This window comes from Spodoptera frugiperda, chromosome 21 (assembly GCF_023101765.2).
Source record: "Spodoptera frugiperda isolate SF20-4 chromosome 21, AGI-APGP_CSIRO_Sfru_2.0, whole genome shotgun sequence".
NCBI classification, from domain to species: domain Eukaryota; kingdom Metazoa; phylum Arthropoda; class Insecta; order Lepidoptera; family Noctuidae; genus Spodoptera; species Spodoptera frugiperda.
The window spans coordinates 2,262,760-2,284,161 of record NC_064232.1 but is presented as its reverse complement, the minus strand read 5'-3'; the positions used below and the strand labels follow the sequence as shown (position 1 = coordinate 2,284,161).

General features: G+C 36.3%; 2 protein-coding genes across 4 annotated transcripts in view; both read right to left on the bottom strand.

Moving 5' to 3' along the window:
- Positions 1-21,402, bottom strand: part of LOC118280349 (uncharacterized) — a 180,825-nt gene that overhangs the window by 74,705 nt on the left and 84,718 nt on the right. The gene's annotated exons all lie outside the window — the stretch shown is intronic.
- LOC118280222 (putative fatty acyl-CoA reductase CG5065) overlaps positions 1-21,402 on the bottom strand; it is a 65,686-nt gene that overhangs the window by 21,388 nt on the left and 22,896 nt on the right. Inside the window, exon 1 of one of the 2 annotated variants that reach the window (XM_050702055.1) lies at positions 20,580-20,780. The exons of the other annotated variant lie outside the window; for it this stretch is intronic. The gene's annotated coding sequence lies outside the window, so the exon portion shown is untranslated. Of the gene's footprint in view, positions 1-20,579; positions 20,781-21,402 lie in introns of those variants that run through there. 2 annotated transcript variants of the gene reach the window in all.

The window sequence follows — 21,402 nt, the reverse complement described above, 5'->3', positions numbered from 1 at the left end:
ACCCTCTTATGTAGAGGAGGCTCATAGTTTAGCAGCGGGCTGTTAGGCTGTTGATAATGATGATGATGATCTTTACTTGAATACTGATACGAGAAAGGTCTTAGGTAAAACCTAATCTTCATAAAATACTAATCTAGGAAACCTAAGTTTCAATCTTGACCTCTTAATGTTAAATTGCAGCAATCAACGATCATAAACTCGACACGTTTATAAATAAAATATCCTTGTTGCCTAGAGGCCGACTAGTTTTAGTCAAAATATAATTACATAATTTATCATAACATAACTTTTTTTAATCCTCGAAAGATTCACTGTTACAAACACCGCATTTTTAATAACCGAATAATCAACGTTTATTAACGTAATACTTTGACCGACTTAGGAATCGAACCACTTGCTAGTCACTCGTGCGACCTCTCTTAAGTACATAAGTAGTGATACATAAATATAAATAGGCTAACAAACTTCTTATCAATCTGTTTGTCATAGCAAAATGTCAAGGTATATACAAGTTTAAGGTAAAACACAGTATTACACTAGGTCACATCAATATTCATCTAACGACTGCCAAATATGCAATTACATAATTTTTATAATACCTAGAATCTCTTCCGACATCATAGAATATTTATTATGAATTTTATTAATGATCGGCTGATTTGAATCCATAAATTATTTTTAACTAACTAGATAGCCAATTAAGCTGTTAATTCTGTCAATTTATATTAAGGATTACATTTCAATCAGACCAAAACAAGGAACTTTTGTGAACCAATAAAACATATCCTTTGGTCCACAACAAAGCTAGCTGAAAAATAATGGAGAGTTTTGACTAAAAGAGTAAGAATCATCATCAGTATCATAATCAGCTCGTTTCCATCCACTACAGGACATAGGCCTTTCCAATGGCAGGTCACTGAGCTCAATCTTCAGCTCTTCGCATCCAACCACTGTCACACAGCGGATATCATCACTCCACTTAGCTGGAGTGCGCCCTACACTGAGTCCGTGTAGGCGTGGTTTTCAACAAGGCTACAACTTTAAAAATGTTATTAAATTTTCACGACACAATAGCCTATAAGTACTTTTATCCTAATCATGAGCTATCTGAGCGCTAAAATTACATTAAAATACGATTAGTAACTTCAGAGATATATCAATAAATCAACTAACAGCAAAACAGACAAACGAATTAGGTATTATTGTTACTGGTTTCAGTCACGTTTTCAGGATAAAAAGTAGCATACACATTATTCCAGACTATAATCTATCACTGTTCAAATTTCATTCAAATCTATTCAGTAGTTTTTGCGTAAATGAATAACAAACACAGATCCATACATTTCACTACGAACTTTCACATTTACAAATAATATTAGTAAGAAAAAGGATATGCAATTTCAAATTCTACCATTTCTAGTCATCCTATTTATGTTTAATTGGCTTGAAGATACACATGTCATTATGTTTCTAACCTATCGCATTTTTGTGTTCAAATGTCACCGAATTACACTATTTTTGTAATCTATACGGCAAAGGACTCATCGTAGTTTACGGGAGACCATGTATCTTTAAATATAGACCTACAAAAAGGCTGTTTTTCAGCCACATTGGTCCGATCTAAACTCCTAACCTATCAGCCTCAATTGTCAACATTAAACTAAGATGAAATAACATAAACTATGAAAATAATTCTCCACATAAATAAAGAAAAGAGTCTTACCAAAAAAGTCGTACAAAAAAATTTACACTTTTCTCTCGAAACAAGTAAATGTCAACGCATAGATTCAAAGTATGCAACAGACAGACCACTTGTATTTCGCCTTTAAATACATTTTTAATAGTCACAATCACGTCCCGATGTAAATAATACACTTTCATGTACAAGTTTATCAATAATTCACTTTTTATTTTATCGATTTTCGTATAGACGTAATCTATGCCTTCATTTTGACGTTTGGTCTCCAGTCATTTTTTTTATTTTTATTATCTTGCTTTTTGCCAGTTTACGAAATGAGGTTACAGTTTTATTTCAAAATTTTATCAAATAGTTTTAAGTATATCGTTGGTAAAGTGGTTGTGAGTGCGACTGCCGAGCAGGGGGTTCGATTTCTGGGTCGGGCAAAGTTTTAGTAGGGATTTTTATTATTTTATAAAACTTTTCATAAAAATGAATGGAGCCCGAGATTGTTATCACAAGGGACTTTGACATAATTGTGAAAATTGGTTGTTACATTGTAGTATGCGCCTCTGCCTACCCTTCCAGGCGCCAAAAATCGTGAAATTATGTATGTAACATACCTATAGAACATCGTATCATATTACTTGATTACAAAAATGAGGTCGAAAGCAATGTTGCTATGTGGTATCTGGTCACCAGAATTCCTAACCTATCTTTCTGATAAGGAGTTATCGTGGTATGTAAATGATAACATCACGCCTTTAATTCCCTGAAGGTAGGTAGAGCTGCACCTTATATTTGGCCTGTATCGCTAGTTGCATTATACGAAACTTACTGGTTCATTCGGTCGTGGAGTGACTGATTCTCGGGTTGAGCACAGTAATACAACGTGTAATAAAAAGGGGGTATACATATCAATTGCACGGTTTCTAGATAACATAACAAACGATACGGGAAGGGATTTTTAAACTCATGTTTTCATGGTACCAAGTTATGAATTTTTCAAATCGCGCCGGCGAGCGAATCAAAATTAGGTAGACAGGTACAACTAGGCGATCAGATTGACAGAAGAAATGTTTCGTAATATTAGCGAGTGACCCCTGTAGTGTTGTGACATGTTTGTATGATTTGAAATCAAGAACCATGCGATACCAAGTATTTGGTACAATTTTTTTTTAATGTATTTTAAGCTGAAACTTTTTGTAGAGATTCTATTCAACCTGTATTCATCAGGGTTTCTTGATGTATATGGGTATTTTGTTACACGTTGTATATTATTTCGATTTTTGTATGGCAATTAGCTCACTCTCTATTACATATAACTCACACTCACAGTCTTCCTCTTACAATAGTACCCAAGTAACTAGTTGTATTTCCAAAGTTATCAAGAATTACTTCTGTTTTTCCTTTTTTTGAGGGGGAGTCATCCAATGACTTCTTCCGCCTCGGGCGAGCGAGAGGGAGAGTCAAACTCCTGCTGACTAAAAACCTTCCCGTTTCTAGTCCTGATTTTCAAGCCGGAGCCCCGATAAACCTTCTAGGTAGTCCGCACTTTCGGATTAAGCAGTAGCCCTACTGGGCCCCATCTGTGGTGGTCTGATGGCTCTATGCTCGACTCAAGACAGAACTAGACGCGGTGTACGCACGGGAAAGTTTTCAACAATAGCAGGAAGATTTAAAAATTTTAACTTACCTATGGCAATAGACTCAATCATATTAAAAATAACCCATAAAATGAGTTCGACGTACGCCTCTGCCTACCCCATCATAGAATACAACGACATTGCGAACTTGACTAAACAAAATAAATAATTAATTATTACTTTAACCTTACATCTATAGAACCCATACAAGATTACGTAGATAGTCACATTTATAACATATACAGACAAAACTGTCACGAAGGTCAAATTCCAAATACCAATTTATTATACCATAATAAAAAATTAAGACGTCGCAAATTCGCAAAATTACTTAATATACATTAAAAGACATACATGGCGAATTATATATCTATCGACTATGTATATTTTATGCATTTATTTAAATAAATGATAAATCTGACAATGACACAGTTTTACGAAATTAACATTTTTTATGTATACATAACATAGTATATGTAATGTTATGTTATTTTGCATATACCGGATGTGCGTGCGTGATCAGACCCGTGCGTGCGGAGCGTGCGCCTCAAAGAGCCATCAGACCACCACAGATGTGGCCCAGTAGGGCTGATGCCTGATCCGGAGCTGCGGACTACCTAGCGAGTTACCGGGGCTTCGGTACGGCAAGCAGGAGTAGAAACGGGATAGTTTTTAGTCAGTAAGAGTCTGACACTCCCTCCCCCCTCGCCTAAGGCGAGAGAAGTCATAAGATGATTTTCCCCATTCAAAAGAAAAAGCGTGAAGAAATATGTCAAACCCCTCTTATGTAGAGGAGGCTCATGGTCCAGCAGTGTGCTGTTAAATAATATTTAGCCAATACCGTAATTTAAAGTACCGTAATATTACTGAGGAGGCTCTTTATCAAACTTTGTATACGAGTACAATACGAATCTGGCCGCACGTGTCTTATATTGAAAACGTGCCTCGTCGTGCACCGAACCTACGACCGAACGTGCTTAGCACTTCAAACATGGTCAACATAATAGCAGTATTGTGTCGTCAAAATCGATCATCTTTTCTTGTCGCTTTTATCGAATCTAGGTTTTAGCGGGTTGATGGGGCTCAGTAGGGCTGATGTCTGATCCGGAGCTGCGGACTCCCTTGCAGGTTTACCGGAGCTCCGGCTCGATAAGCAGGAGTAGGAACGGGGTGATTTTTAGTCAGTAAGAGTCTGACACTCCCTCTCGTCTCGCTCAAGGCGGGAGAAGTCATTGGATGATTGTCCCCCCTCAAAAGAAAAAAAGACATTTCCATCTGCAACTTTGATCCATGTTTAGAAGATATTCCTCGGAGACCGGCAACGCCCTTGCATCTCTGGTGTTTAAAAAAAGTGGGAGTCCCAGATAAACCGGTTGGAAGCGACCTACAACACCTAGTGACACTTTTGTTTTTGAGGGGAGAAAGTCATCCAATTACTTTTCCCGCCTTGAGCGAGGCGAGACGGAGTGTCAGACTCTTACTGACTAAAAACCACCCCGTTCCTACTCCTGTTTTTCGAGCCGGAGCCCCGGTAAACCCGCTAGGTAGTCAGCTCACACCCAGTGACACAAATTTACTCTATTCATTAAACAAAAACAATACCATTATAATTTGACCTCCAAATATATTCCCCTAAAAATTGTATTCCCGAACTATATGCGTTGCGAGCTTAAAGCTAAGAAAGCTTTGACTCGCGTAGTCTACTGAATCGATAAGGACAAGGTCGGTCATTGACCCCGGCCGTACCCGGTGTCGACTTAGGACTAGGGAACGATGGTACGTTTGAACGGTGAGGCGAGAGGCGAGTAGTGGCGCTAGTAGAGTGGGGTACCAAAGTAATGGGTTTGACTTTTTTGTACGCTTTGTGTAAATTGTGTCGGTTTATCTTGAGTAATGTAGCGATTTTGTGGGAAGATTGTGAATCTATAGAATAACTTGAGATACAGAGTTTAAGTGACGTAAAAATTTTTTTTTTTTTGTACTTATTGTTACTGTAGTTATTTAGATACTAAATGCATTTTTATTTGTGTGTAAGCTATAATATTAGTTATAATTGATTTTAAAGGCATTTATATTACTAAAATTTACTAAAAAATTAACCTACCATTTTAATTCCTTTTGCAAAATGACTTTTGTGAGACGTACTCTGCTAAAATATGATTTTAAAGTCGACCACCAAACACATTGCTTATGTTATGTATGACTGATTATAAGTCCCGGTTGGACTTCGAAATTAGTCAAGCATCCTCACATAGTTTACTAATAAATTGTCGATATAAATTATAGTGTTAATTTTTTTTACTTGAAATCTTAACCACCTTTATTAATATAATAAAATACACGACCTACTCTCCAGCAACTAAGCAAGTAGCCAGACGAATGCAAACGCAGCACGGCTCGTAACATTGAACTGGCTATATTCGAGAATTTGAACCGAATTGTAACCGGAGTTAGGTAATCTGTGGTAAACTCGTATGTATGTTGATTTAGAAAAACATAGCTATGTAATTGTATGTTTGCCACGCCTATTTTTCTACAGAAATGATATTTATTTCCTGTAAATAGGACAAAAGAGCACTTTTACACGTCAAAAGGCATGTTATTAAGGTAATCTATACTTACTTATAAAAAATCTGTAGAGAGGTTAATTCTGTACATGAAATAAATTTCCAAAATAACTATCAGCGGGTGATTAGTGATCGATACTGACGCCAAAAATGCAATCAGATTTTTTTTGTCTGTCTGTCTGTCTGTATGTTCTTTATAGAAATTAAAAAAACTCGACAGATTTCAACGAAACTTAGTACAATTGTTCTTCATACTCCTGGGCAGGTTATAGTTTATCCTGGAAAAATGCGTAGAAAAAAAAAAGGATTTTTCAGTTTTATTCTACAGAACGCGAGGTCAACAGCAGTAGCTCAATAGAGGGATCTCCTTAATTATTATGGGCCTCGCCGTATTTGGGTCCAATAGATATTTATAAGATGTCATTGTCAGAGTTACTCAAAATGGAGAAATAAAACTTCCACGCGAAGACCGACATCCGCGCGGACGGAGTCGCGGGCGGAAGCTAGTACATACATATAGGAATGTTTAATTATGATGGTAGCAAATATTAGCAATGTTTTTTTTTTAAGGGGGGACAATCATCCAATGACTTCTCCCACCTTGGGCGAAGCGAGAGGGAATATAAGACGCGTACTGACTAAAAAACACCCCTTCCTACTCTTACTTTTCGAGCCAGTGATTCTCAGAACTATAATGCTGTTTAATAATAAGTGGGTAGTCAGTTAGGTGTCTCATAATAGTAATTTAGACGTAGTCACATCCTAAATGAAACGTGGGTGATGATATTGTGTCTGGCCTAAATTCCAACCATGTAAAGTCGAAGCAATCGTAACAATGTAACCAAGAATTGTATTGTGAATCTGATTGAAAAAGAGTAACCTATGGAGTTTCTTGCTCGTTCTTCTCCATAGAAATCTACAGTTTGGAATGAGCAAATAGCTTCACTAGAGGACTGACCGACAGACAGACGTTATTAATATTATTATATTTGCTTTGACGTTCAAATGTGCCTTCCTGGTCTATTTGAAATAAATAATTTTGACTCTGTTCTATCATACAGATTTATATGTTAACGTGCATATTTTTCCGTCACCATCTACAGATTTATGCAAAATCAATTTTAGCTACATAAACATAAGGTTCACTTTCCTTTCAAATAGAAGACTATAGATTTTCAAGTCCATTTTTCGAATAGACCTCGGTTAGCAATCAAATCGCTAGGGACCAATTAAATTGCTGTACGAAAAACGATCGATTTATCGTGTATGTAAGTGCCAAATTCCTTTGAAGTATTTTCGACGAGCGTTTTGCAATGTGCACCTAAGTTTGAAATACTGATAAAGGTTTGAAATGGTGACTGACATCGGTAAAAGGGATAGGCAGTAGTCTCGCTACTAGCCCTATATTAAATTGTTCGCTATTTGACTAAAATAATGGCTTAGAGCAAACTAGATATCACATTTTGTATAATACATTATTTCTAGGTTTTTAAGGAACAGAGAGTAAAATTCCCAAAGAAAATGAGGATACTCCGACCAGGCGAGGGCTGCCTGGTGGGGTTTCTGCCCAACTGTTTTTCGTTGGGATATTCTATCCATGTTTATTCGTATGTAAACTTCAAAAGTGCGATATAGGATTTATGCCGTCATCCGTTGATTTGCTCGTCGATGTGCGACTTGTGTCATTTGTCACATGTCATGTATCGCCGCAGGTTTTTCAGATCTCTTCTTACCCTTTTTTTAAGGGAAAAATTATCCAAAGACTTCTCTCGGAATGTCAGACTCTTACTGATGAATATCCACCCCGTTCCTACTCCTGCTCTTTGAGCCGGAACCCCGGTAAACCCGCTACCGCAGCTCCGGGTATCTGTTCTTCACACCCTAATAAAGTGAATTGAAACGACATCACCACTAGGTACAATCACGTCCTTTTTCTCCGAAGGGGTAGGCAGAGGTGCACATTACGGTACGTAATGCCGTTATACAATGTACACCCAGTTTTTACCATTTGTGTTATAAGTCCCATGTAATAGGGGGTGATTATACCGGACACGATTATTGATGATACCGGAACTATTGCCATATACCGGACACGATTCCAGACTCCGAGCTACTACTGAGAAATTTTCGAAAAACCGAAAAAAGCCTAGCAGTACTTTATCCAATCTGGGAATCGATGACATAAAGTCAAAGTCAAAATCATTTATTTCAAATAGACCAGGAAGGTACTTTTCAACGTCAAAGCAAATATAATAACATTAGTAACGTCTGTCTGTCGGTCAGTCCTCTAGTGAAGCTATTAGTAGACTCCGTGCCTATGCATAATTCCAGACTCCGTGCTAATACTGAGAAATTTTCGAAAATCCGAAAATGTCTAGCAGTACTTTTGCCCGAACCCGAGATCCCGTGCCTGACAGTCCCATTTGCGACCACTCGACCAACAAGGCAGTTCTTCACCATCATAAAAATAGATTAGTGGAATACCGTGGCAATTGTGGTGCGCCCTAACGGTCTCTATCGAACAATGGTCAGAATGTTAACCGAAGTGGTGCGTGACTGTACCGCCGTGCCGCCGTGTACCCAATTGTACACGATCTGTTAGGGCTAGTGCACAACGAAGGAGTGTTTGAAAAAAAATTTTTTTTTTTTTATAGGTGTTGGTAATTATTATTGGTAATTAATTTAGTATGTCTCACGAAAGTTACAATAAAATTTAATGATATTGGTAATGTTGAAGAGATTTCAGAGGATTATGTATAGTAAGTTACCCAAATAAAGCATAGGCTTTATTTGGGCCCCATTAAAGCCTATTTTCAAAATTTCCCTCTTCCCGATTTCAAACGGTATCCAAAGTTTGTAGAAGTGTGCTTGTACATTAGTTAACACACTTAGCACAGCAAGCAACCCGTGACGCGAGTGTGTTGGATAGACACTCGCCTCGGAAGAGGCGGGAGAAATCATTGGATGATTTTTCCCCCTTCAGAAAAAAAATAACATTAAATTAAAAAAAACAAATGAATCACACTCACACAGAAATCAATCGAGCACACGAGCGCACGAACCAATCATGATGCACGAGTCTTTACAACACGGATTCTACTCCGCTGTCCATTGACCCAGCAGAGAAAGTGCTCACGCGCAGGTACTGTCGCACACAACTGTCATTTGTCGTGACAGTACTTTTTTTTATTTGTTTTTTTTTTGTTATTTTCGTAATTATCATCGGTTAAGGTAAAGTGTGCCGTAAATTAGATTATTTTAGTGTCGTTTTTTGTTTGTTTGTTGATGTTGTGTTTTTGTGAATTTTAGTGTAAATAGGTAATTTTGTTTAGGAAGATTTTTGGGACAATTGTGATGTTGTTTATTTCCTATTAGAGTTTTTTTTTTGTATTAGAAAAATATAGCTCTAGTAATTGGGGCTTAGGTATTATTATTTTTTTATGATATAAGCCGGTAAACGAGCCGGCGTATCACGCAAGGGCATTGACAATTCATTCAATCAAGTCCTATACCAAAATCAAAATCAAATCAAATTATTTTCATTGTTTGTCTTTGAAAAATGATCATCTATAATTAAGGGCCCTTGTTCCCAGCGACTTTTATCGTGATGCCGTCGCGATAGAACGCTATGCGACATTGTGCAGTTGCATTTCCAACACGCTGTTACCGCGCTACTGTATAGCTACTGCATCGCCACTGTATCGCTACTGCATCGCCACTGTATCGCTACTGCATCGCCACTGTATCGCTACTGCATCGCCACTGTATCGCTACTGTATCACTACTGCATTGCTAGAAAAAGTCGCCGTGGGCGAAGATCCATTTTTAAGGGGTGAAAATTATCCAATGACTTCTCTGGCCTTGGACGAGCGAGGGGGAGTGTACTACTCCTGATTTTCGAGCCGGAGCCCGGTAAACCCGCTAGGTAGTTCGCAGCTCCGGAGCAACCATTCGACCTACTGGGCCCCATCTAGGCAGGGACCCTAAAATAAACACTGACTGGCTTTTACAATCTATTTCTAAAACCACAATTCTAATATGATTAAATTTTTCATTCCTATATATATTTGCAAATTCAAAATTCGCAAACTACATCTCAAATATGACATAATTTACATGTTACAAGAAAATAAACATGTACCTACATATACGCATATTTAATAAATATATAATATAAATAAATCCTTTGTCATGCTAAATTATTTCAGATTACATGTTAAAATTCCGATTGACATGTAAGTTACATGAGAATCCCAGTAAACATGAATATCATGACATCATTCACGACATATTACACATATGTATATATATTCTAGAATAATGTATATGGAAGTGTTTTAAAACACAAATAAATAACAAACTAGCGTTTTGACTGCAGTTTCGCCTGCGGTCCACAGGATCTTCATGAATTACGCACTCAAATATTCCTTTCTATTCATTGGTGGTAAACGCATCAAAATTTGTTCAATAGTATTTGATTTTATCATGAACAAACAGAGTAGACAGACAAAATTTTAAGTTTGCTTTTCTGAATTAACTAGTGACTGACTAGCACTGACCAGTAGGCCGCTCGACATGTGAACGCTCATGATGAAGAGTCCCTCTGTGACTCGAAACTAGTAGAGCTTTTCTCCATGAATTTACGTGAGTAAACCGTGATTTTTAGTTAATTTAGTATGTCTAACGATAAAAATATTTGCTTTTCTGCTTGCCTGTTTGTTTAGATGACTATGTGAGGATAAATCGTACGTTCCTAAATTCAAATATAGTTCCAGACAGATTTCGAACCCGTACTGTCACGCATGAGAAGCGTCTTAAAACTCGTGGTAAGCCACGACATACTTCAAAACAAACAACTACATTTAACATTCATTTGAAAATTTAAGTAAACTGACAACGACTGTACCACCTTTCCTTTTTAAACACAACACTTTAGCACCCGACGTTACTCGCCCTACTTAGAACGAACTTAGCCGACTGAGCTATTTAAACATAAGCACGGATGCAACTAACTTTGTGTACTTAGTTCTAACTTGAAGTTGGAATGACTTTTATAACTTGAAATACACTTCGGATTGAGATTTGTTGGCGCAGTGCCTGCTGAGTGGAATGCATTCTGCCACCTCCACTCTTCACGCGGGTGTCGTAGATGCTAAGTAAAGAACTATATATTTGACCGAGATTTTAAGCGGCGATCTTCAAATCGCCTGCCAATCATGAAAATTTTAACAAAACACAAACATATTATGTGAAGAAGAGTCGTTTTTTCGATTTAAATCGTATGAGTGATCTCCATACTGTATGTAATTTGATCACGATTCTAATTGTAAGATAGCACTCTCAATTTCTACTCAAACTCCGATAGCCATGTCGGTCGGTACATCTTACAACATACCAATCGCTCCGCTGAGTCAGCGGACTTTCTCCGAAACAGCGCAGCGTCGGATACGCATTGTTTTCCTGTGTGTAATACAGTTATACATATATTGCTTATATTCTTCTTAGAATTTAACATTAACTGCCGCATTCAGGGATATTTAATGATTACTTAAACTGTACCTTAGTAACGATTTTGTTCCGAAACAATACGCATGTTTCCTACTAGTCAAATTCAATAGTTTTTTCGAAACGTCAAAAACGATGTTTTCTATGAACTTTGTATGAAATACTCTATTATGACGTCATCAGATTTTTACGTCAAATAGCAGACTTATTTCCAGAAATTTAGCTAGAAAAAATCGAAAATTAAGTAGTTCATCATATCTATGAATGAGAGTGTGATTATTTATGAATATTTTATTGTATTGATTAATTTATTTTTGACCCAGTCATCATCCCTATTGCTAACGACTGGGTTAAGTAAAACATTAAATGACACTGAGTAAAATGGAAAGACACGCATTTTATCCCCAAAAGAGAAGTAACAGTAACTTTTTATCAGTTAACCTGTAAGAGTTTTAAGCGTGGGAAAGCCATGCTTTGGCGCGAATGGGCCGGCTCGACCGGAGTAATACCACGGCCTTAGAGAAAACCGACGTGAAACAACGCTTGCGTTGTGTAAGTGAGGTTACCGGAGACCCAATTACAGCTCTTCCCAATCCCCGATTACCCAACAACCCTTAAATTCCTAACCCTCTAACGTTTCTGGTGCTTCAAGTGACCATTGGCGGCGCGGCGGCTATAGCTTACCATCAGGTGATCCGTCAGCTCGTTTACCAGCTTATACGATACAAAATATGCACCTGCTTTCCGAGAATAAAACTCGTGACACTACGATGTTTGAACCCAAAGTTGATTTTGAGTAAATAAATACCTAAGCGTGTAAGCATTACTAGCAAATTGATAACGTATCTACGTCTGATATCGCACTGATTGTTCAATAACCTACATTTTTGTAAAGTAAACTATAGCTTCTGCCCGCGACTTAGTACGTGGAATTCGGTTCTTTCCCGTTCCCATATGTTTTATCGATAAATCCTTGAATAAAAAGTATACATCGTCACGCCTTCTTTTCCCCGGAAGGGTAGGCAAAGATGTACACCCACCTTTCACCATTTGTGTTATAAGTCCCATGTAATAGGGTGAGCCTCTTGCCATATACTGGGCACAAATCCAGACTCCCAGCTTCTACCGAGAAATTTTCGAAAAGCCGAAAAAAGTGAATAAAATGTATGTTTTAAAAGAGTAACGGATGGAGTTTCTTGCTCGTTCTTCTCCATTCGAAGCTACACTTTGGCACGAGCACTTAGCTTTACTGACGTTTTTGACATTTCGGCTGAAGGGATCGGAATGAAATTTGAAAAGGAGTAGATTATGGTCTAGAATAACAACACTTTGGAACGAGCAAACAGCATCACCAGAGGACTGACATTTTAAATGTTATTCTATTATATAAAAATAAGTCGGGTTTTTCTTCCTGACGCTATAACTCCAGAACGCACGAACCGATTTCCACGATTTTGCATTCGTTGGAAAGGTCTTGCGCGCCGTGAGGTTTATAGCAAATAAAATTAAGGAAAAATTCGAAAGAAAAGCAGGAAAACAGGGAAAATCATTAGCGGCGAAACGGAGTTCGCCGAGTTTGCTAGTTATGTATATTTGCTTTGACGTTCAAAAGTGCCTTCCAAGTCTATTTGAAATAAATAATTTCAACTTTGACTAACTTTTAAACTTACGGATACCTACTGATTACTTATATAAATATTTTTAATTAATATAGACGTCATAGCTGATTGAGTCATTAACGGAACTTCGGCTAGTCATTTTTATCATTAAATAATTCTGTAGTTACTAATCATTATCGAATAGTGATCTGTATTTATAATAATATAATGACGCAAGTATAAGCTTTACTGCAACAGCCTAACCGCCAAATTTTATAAAAAATCCATTTTTTTACATTTAATGGGTCGACGTTTGGCCGCTAACTCACCTGGTGGTAAGTGATGATGCGGCCTACGGTGGAGCACGTCTGCCCATAAGCAACCTATTCACTCGGGCTTTGAAGACACCCAGGTTATACCCATCAGGAAACACAGACTCCGGCAAGGAAACGCACACCCAGGACACAGGAGAAAATCCTAGTGTGGGGCAACGTTTAAAAAAATTGAAATTTAAAATCTGTGGATCGATTCCAGTTTTGGGAGAAACTCTTTATTTCAATCTGATTTCAACCCAAACATATTGAATTGGGACGCTTTCTTTTTTTTTTAAACTTTGCCCCACATTAGGATTTTCTCCTGTGTCGTGGGTGCGTTTACAAACATAGAATTTCACATACACATGACACCCAGACCCGAAGCAACAATTTGTGGATCACACAAAGAGTTGCTCCGTGCGGGAATCGAACCCGTTGCACGTTGCGCGGCAGCCAGTTGCCCAACCACCGCACCAACTGTGCAGACATTCTTTTGTTTTTTCTTTCTACCTATCACTTTAAAAATAACAGGATTGGTGTTACGTTTGTACACAATTAAGCTGTATATCTACTTACCCTCTATTGAAAGTAAGAGAGCTGCAATGTAAATGTTAAGTAGATTGTATATACTACACGGAATAGTAGTCAATGGAGTGATAACTTCGGGACATTGTTTAATTTAATTAGAATTCTAAATGAATTTGTATTAGGTACGGTATTTTGATTAATCAAAATAAAGAAACACTCCAAGTTAACTTTATACTTAATCTAACTAATATTATATCGCTAACAATTTTGAACTGCAAGACAGAAACCTCTTCTCACATTAAGAAGAAATGATCATTAATCTCAATGTGTGCTTATGGTGATTGACGAAAATTATTTTCAAAGACCAGTACAGTTAGTACAAGTTTAGTATGCTTTACGTCTAACAAAATCAAAACGAGAGCGCGTTTGGCGTTCTGATTGGTCAGCTCGAATGAACCAACCAATCAGAACGCCTCAATTCGATCTCGTTGAACGTAAAACAAACTCGTACTAAGCCCACAGATTTCCTGACGATGCATGGTTTGGTTCACTATATGCCAATGATGTTTGAAATACAATTGTATAAAAGAAACATATAAAATGTACACTTACAGGAAAAATATAAGATTTACAACAGTAAATAAAGTAATAAAAATAAACCAACTATTGTTGAAAACAACATAAATCATTCCACTTAAAATATGAAGAATGATTTGCTGTAACAAACAAAAAATATGACGTCATTTGTTGACATTGTAACACTCGGTAATATGTAACGTGCATCATATTGACATGTACTGTCAAAAGGATGCAAAATGACGTCGATACAAAGAGTAATTTTGATACTTTGTTAAAGTTTGTTCTTGAATCTATTTTATTAAGTCCGTTCGCATGTACACAATTTCTAGTTAAAAGGGAAACCTATATAGCGTTAAAAGTCAAAGTCAAAGTCAAAATCATTTATTTCAAATAGACCAGGAAGGCACTTTTGAACGTCAAAGCAAATATAATAATATTAATAACGTCTGTCTGTCGGTCAGTCCTCTAGTGAAGCTATTTGCTCGTTCCAAAGTGTAGATTCCTATGGAGAAGAACGAGCAAGAAACTCCATAGGTTACTCTTTTTCAATCAGATTTACAATACAATTCTTGGTTACATTGTTTCGACTGCTTCAATATAATATGTCAATTTTATTATTATGTTATCGGCTTACTCATGTAACTGTTTGACTAGGAACTCGACTAGTTTCAAGCCATGCTAGAGGCTCATATTCATGAGCAGCATTCCGCGAAACACAACGCGGCGATTGTATTACTCAGATATAATAAAATTATAGTTAATCAATGTCATTCACATAACTTATTGTAAACTATACAATGTGATAGGGGTGGGACTTCTAACCCGTTAAGGCTGAGTACTACATCTAATTTTATCGACAAAAAACATAATATGGGGGGTTGAACCCCTAATTGAAAATATTGAAAAATAGTGATTTTTTCGGTAAACATAATTCACAAATGATTTTTTTCTCACCAAAACATTATCAAACATATGAAAAAAGTAATGAATTAGTTAGCCAAGGTTATTAGCTACCGTTTGTCATTTTTTTTTGTTTCTACGACGCATACAACCTTTGATATCAAAAAAAGTAAAAAAAATATTAAAATAGCCATAATTTTTAGGGGGAGGGGATTCGACCTCTTCGACCCCCGACTTTTGTCTATAAAATTAGATGTAGAACTCAGCCTTAACGGGTTAGAAGTCTCAGCCCTATCACATTGTATATAACGCTGTTGGTTTTCTAAATAAATAAAATAAAAGTATTGTTGGGACTAAGAAACTGTCTTTTACTAGTTGAATGAAGTGGTGTAAGGTGTATAGCCAAGCATAAGTTTTAGTGTACCAAATATGAAGTTTCACTGACTGTTATTAGCTACAAAACAATAAGTGTGGGAGAGCCATGCTTCGGCACGAATGGGCCGGCTCGACCGGAGTGATACCACGGCATCACAGAAAATCGACGTAAAACAACGCTTGCGTCGTGTTTCGTTGTTTGAGTGAGATTACCGTGAGGAGACCCTATTACCTCCCTTACCAAACCTCGATTCCCCAACAACCCTTAAATTCCTAACCCCCAAAATTCCAGCAACGCACTTGTAACGCCTCTAGTGTTTCATATGTCCATGGGCGGCGGCGAATGCTTACTATCAGGTAATCCGTCTGCTCGTTTACCGGCTTATGCCATAAAAAATAAAATAATGACTCTTCCTCCATTTACTTCATACTCCGTGACAGTGCGTGACTGGGATGTCACTTTCTAAACATTAATATTGATTTGAAACTCCGTCCGTCTGTGCAGTGGTTTCATGATAATTCAACCTTATGTACTCAAATTCAAGGTTAAATTTTCATTACATAACTTGCGGACTACCTAGCGGGTTTACCGGGGCTCCGGCTCGAAAAGCAGGAGTAGGAACGGGGTGGTTTTTAGTCAGTAAGAGTCTGACACTACCGCCGGCCCCGCCTCGCCCAAGGCGGGAGCAGTTGGATGATTTTCTCCCCACAAAAAAAACAAAAAAAAAAAACTAGCAAACCCAGCGAACTCCGTTTCGCCACCAATGATTTTCCCTGTTTTCCTCCTTTTGAATTATTTCTATATTATAGACGTGGCTTCTTTGTTCTTACACCAAAGAATAGTGAAGTACACAGCCTTAGGGAGGATTTTAAATCGAAGGTTACGAAGATGTAATATCTAAACTGTGAAACTATGTGACCGTTTCCACTGATACTAAGCTATGTAGCTGTGCGAGGAAGATGCGCAGCTCAAGTATGCGATGTATCGATAGTAGGGAAGCCATCTATATCACACATCCACAGCACGCATCTTTCAATATAAAAAAACATGCTTTAGTTGAGTCCGTTTCCACCAGTGTTAAGCTATGTGTACCATTAGAATATGATTGGTGCAAACCAAACGCATCCACAGCAACGTAACATAGCACATCTCTGGTAGAAAAGCATTCTAAGGTCAATAAGTCGACATTGAAGCAAATAATCGAATTAATCAGATTGAACCGCAGATATCACTAATTTCATATACAAACACAATAAAAAAATCGATTAAAATGCTAATATACAATCGGAACATAATAAAAACATAAAAATATAAATAAGTACCAGACCGGATATCGAACCATGACCTCTAGGCACACCTTCTTTACCTAGGCCATCGGTCATAAGTTAACCTTATTTTAAATTTAAATCCGCAAAATATTATCTAAGTTTAAAACAAAAGTCCTTGAAATTTAAATTCCCTATGATACTCAAATACGAACAGTAGTTACGTAAACTTTAAGAATTTAATTTATTTCCTAAATCCAATATAATCTAGGTATCCTGTGGCATCAAGCAATTGTTTTAAGATTTGAAATATTTAATTAAGTTTTTGACTGCCAATAGAAAACTGTTGAAGGCAAATCCTCCGCTAACGTCGGTCACCGGTGACCACCACGGCGTTCAATGTGTTAAAAACAAAGTTTTTTCATTTGTATAGAAGCATTATTTCAAGTTGTAAGTGCACATATTATTATGTTTTTTTTATGGTATAAGCCGGTAAACGAGCAGATAGATCACCTGATGGTAAGCAATCGCCGCCGTCCATGGACACCAGAGGCGTTACAAGTGCGTTGCCGGCCTTTTGGGAGTTAGGGATTTAAGGATTGTTGAGGAATCGGGGATTGGGAAGATTGAGAAGGGGGACTCCGGTAACCTCTATGTGGGCACTTTGTTTGAAAGAACCGTCTTAAGATTATTTTTTTCTTCACAAATTGGTTTTATAGTCCCATTAGTTTTGACGCTGTATTGTCGTTACATTGTTCTCACATATAAATACGAAAGGGAAATGATTAAATAATGTATCAGAGATATTGTAAAAAAAAATTGAAAAGAGTAACCATCTTGCTCGTTCTTCTCCATTCGAAGCTACACTTTGGAATGAGCACCTAACTTCACTGACGGACAGACTGACGGAAAGTTCAATTTGACGTTTCAATGTTTTGACTTTGACCCTTTTGTTAAAATGTCAAAATTAAAACAATGTTTTAATTTATAAGATCTAATTCTTATTTAGTGGTAATAAATCTATAGGGATTATGATAAAAATATATGATAAGTATTTAAATTTAATAGGCCTATTTTAAATAAAGATGTGTGTTTTATGCATGTTTGTATTTTAGTAATAAATCAATTTTAATTTATTTATTTATTTAACAAATTATGCGAGAAGATTAAGATATCATCGATCGAAGGACACTGCTAATCAGAAAGTTTGTAATTTCTCATTAAATTAATTAATACTAGCTTCTGCCAGCGACTTTGTCCGCGTTCCCGTGGGATAAAAAGTATCCTCTCACCTAATTAGCTCATACCCTGTCTTTATACCAATATATCTGTTGAATCTGTAAAAGAGTCTGTAACCTCTGAGTTTGTTTCGGTGTTTCTTCTCAAAATCATCAGAAAAAATTCTGAACTCATCTTTTATTTATATACTTTTTCCAACAGTAAACAGAGGGCTTTTTTTACGAGGGAAAATCATTAAATGACTTCTCCCGTCTAGGGCGAGACGAGAGGGAGTGTCAGACTCTTACTGACTAAAAACCACCCCGTTCCTACTCCTATTTTTCGAGCCGGAGACCCGGTAAACCCGTTAGGTAGTCCGCAACTCCGGATCAGGCATCAGCCCTACTGGGCTCTATCTGTGGTGGTTTAATGGCTCTTTGAGGCGCGCGAGAGAGAATCCTAATGTGGGGCAAAGTTTTAAAAAAGTTTTTTTTAAGTGGATTAAAGACCATCATGAAATTAATAGACTACACTTATCATCTTAGTGTTATCAATGCAATCATATTTTTTATTAATATTTATAATGGTATTTTCCAAATGGCTTTTTTTATTTATCAATCCACATGAGCCCGTGTCAGTTCACTGATAGATTACCTAAGAGAGATTTGCCATATAAAATTTTGTCATTTACCCTATTTAGATTTAGATTACATTTTTTTATGCATTTGGAGATTATTTAAAAACATTACACGTGTATTTTTTACTAGCTACTTCCACGCGGTTTCACCCGCTCTGCTTGGCTCCTATTGGTCATAGTGTGATGTTTTATAGCCTATAGCCTTCCTCAATAAATGCACTACCCAACACAAAAATAATTATTCAAATCGGTCCAATAGTTCCGGAGATTAGCGCGTTCAAACAAACAAACAAACTCTTCAGCTTTATAATATTAGTATAGATTTTCTTACGGAAACAAATACTTTCGAAGATATTTCGATTTGAAATATCGCGTAATGTCACTTCTATGTACATCTTATACGTAGAAATGACGTATTTGCTCCCATTGCTAAACTTTGATTTGATTTATCTAATTAATGTTATCTTATATGACAAAATATAAAAATAGTGTCTAATATTTTTTCATTATCTACGGACGGACTAAACGTCATCCTCCATATATCCTCCTATTGCCATATTCGATAGGTCGATCGTAGTTTAAAAGGTACAGGTTTATCAGAGAGCGCTGCTGCCCGGTTTCTGTCAAATGTGTAGTCACTTAGTCGGGTATAGGACACCCACAGGAAGACTAGAGGTGTCGACTTGGGTCTTTGTCAGGTGTAATCCCTTATTTATTATTTATTTATTCCTGCCCGGATTCTGTCAAATATGTAGTCACTTAGTCGGGTATAGGACACCCACAGGAAGACTAGAGTCTAGAGTCTTTGTCAGGTGTAATCCCTTATTTATTTATTCCTTTTCCATATAGATTACATTATAATATACTAAGCCCCACAAAACCGTTGTAATGGTTTGACTGTGGGGTCGCTGAGTCTCTATGTTAAACTATCTATCTATTCTATCTTTGTCGGGTATAGGACACCCACTGAAGAGTAGAGGTGGTGACAAATGAACTCCAGTCTTACGTACACTTCCACTTAAGTTAGAATAGGGTAATTGACCGTGCTATTGATGGACAAAATCGAAGTAAAATGTAAACTTGCAAACAACTTTCCAATGAGTTTACATTGTAAAATTGATTTATTTACAATAATTATTAATTATTATGACTACTTATGTTCAGTTTTCTGATATAACTTCAAGCAGTTTGTTGCTCTATTGTGTAGGCAGAAGTTATTGAAATATGCACTTCTAGCGTTTCATTTCAGATATATTATATGCGTAGATGTGATTTTTTATTACACTTGAATACATGATAGAAATTAATTGGTTATGAATTTAACATTTTAAATACTTTCCTGTCTAATAAATTGAGTTTTCGTTGCATTTATGTATTTTTTGCAAGTGCAGCTCTACTGATAACTTTATTGTCGAGTTTATAAAAAAAGTTAGCTAAGCGGATTTCCAAATTGTAGTATATTTAAGTTAATATTGTAAGTATACTTAAATTCGTAGGTACCTTGTATATATATTGTAATAGGTCTACTTTTCATCAAATAATACCTACATACAATTTAAAATATGTTTACCAATAAATAAATACAATACTAATGTCTTACCAAAAAGAAAACAATTCAAAAATAATAAGAAAACAATACTTTTCAACAAATAAAAATATTCAAAATTGTACTTTTAAATAGGAAACATATTATAAAATAATATATATAACTATAGAAAAATATAGAAAAAGACAACTCAAAGACAAAAAAAAATAAAATACTACATACCTCAAATTAAAAACGTGATTGCAAAAAGACCTAACAGAAACAAAGCCACAAGGATCATTCGAAAATAAATTAAAAAATAAATAAAATTCGTTAATAAATCACTTCACTATAATATCGAACTCGCGACCCGCGATGTAAAGAAAACTGGCAACCGTTGTACAACCGATCGCTTTCGCGTCGTGTTCGCTACTGACCAATCGCTTGTCGTATAGCCAGCTTTATAATGCCATATCGCTCTTCTTAGGCTACGTCCTAATATAAATAATAATAATAAAAATAGGAGCCACCATATATTATTTATATATTATTTTATTTTGTATGTATAGTATTTCAAAACGTAAATTTAGAGAATTTTAAATAAATATAAAGATTATAAAAATATAAATAATGGGTGAAGATTTAAAGCTGTTGTTGGTTTTTGTCAAAAAATTTATGAAGTTCAAACACTTTATAAATTTTTAGAGATTTAAGATTTACGGGATATCGATGTTTTTATTTTATGGACCGATATATTTTTTTCGTCATTTTTATAATATCAATTAGGGTGATTTATTTTTAAATAGTACTTTTGTAGATTATGTTCGTAATATACATGTAAAATCTTAAAATTCTAAGTTCCATATAAATCTGCTCAATGACCAATTTACAGATTTTTTTTACTGATAGAAAATAGTTAAAACCTTAACCGAATATTCGTACGATGATCGCATTTTCTCATACTATTCATCGTAAAAATTAAGGCAGAATACAGGGTTATATACAACTTAAGCCTTAAGGCACAATCAAGTGCACGGTTTCTAGACTGCACAACTGGGAGAAGCCC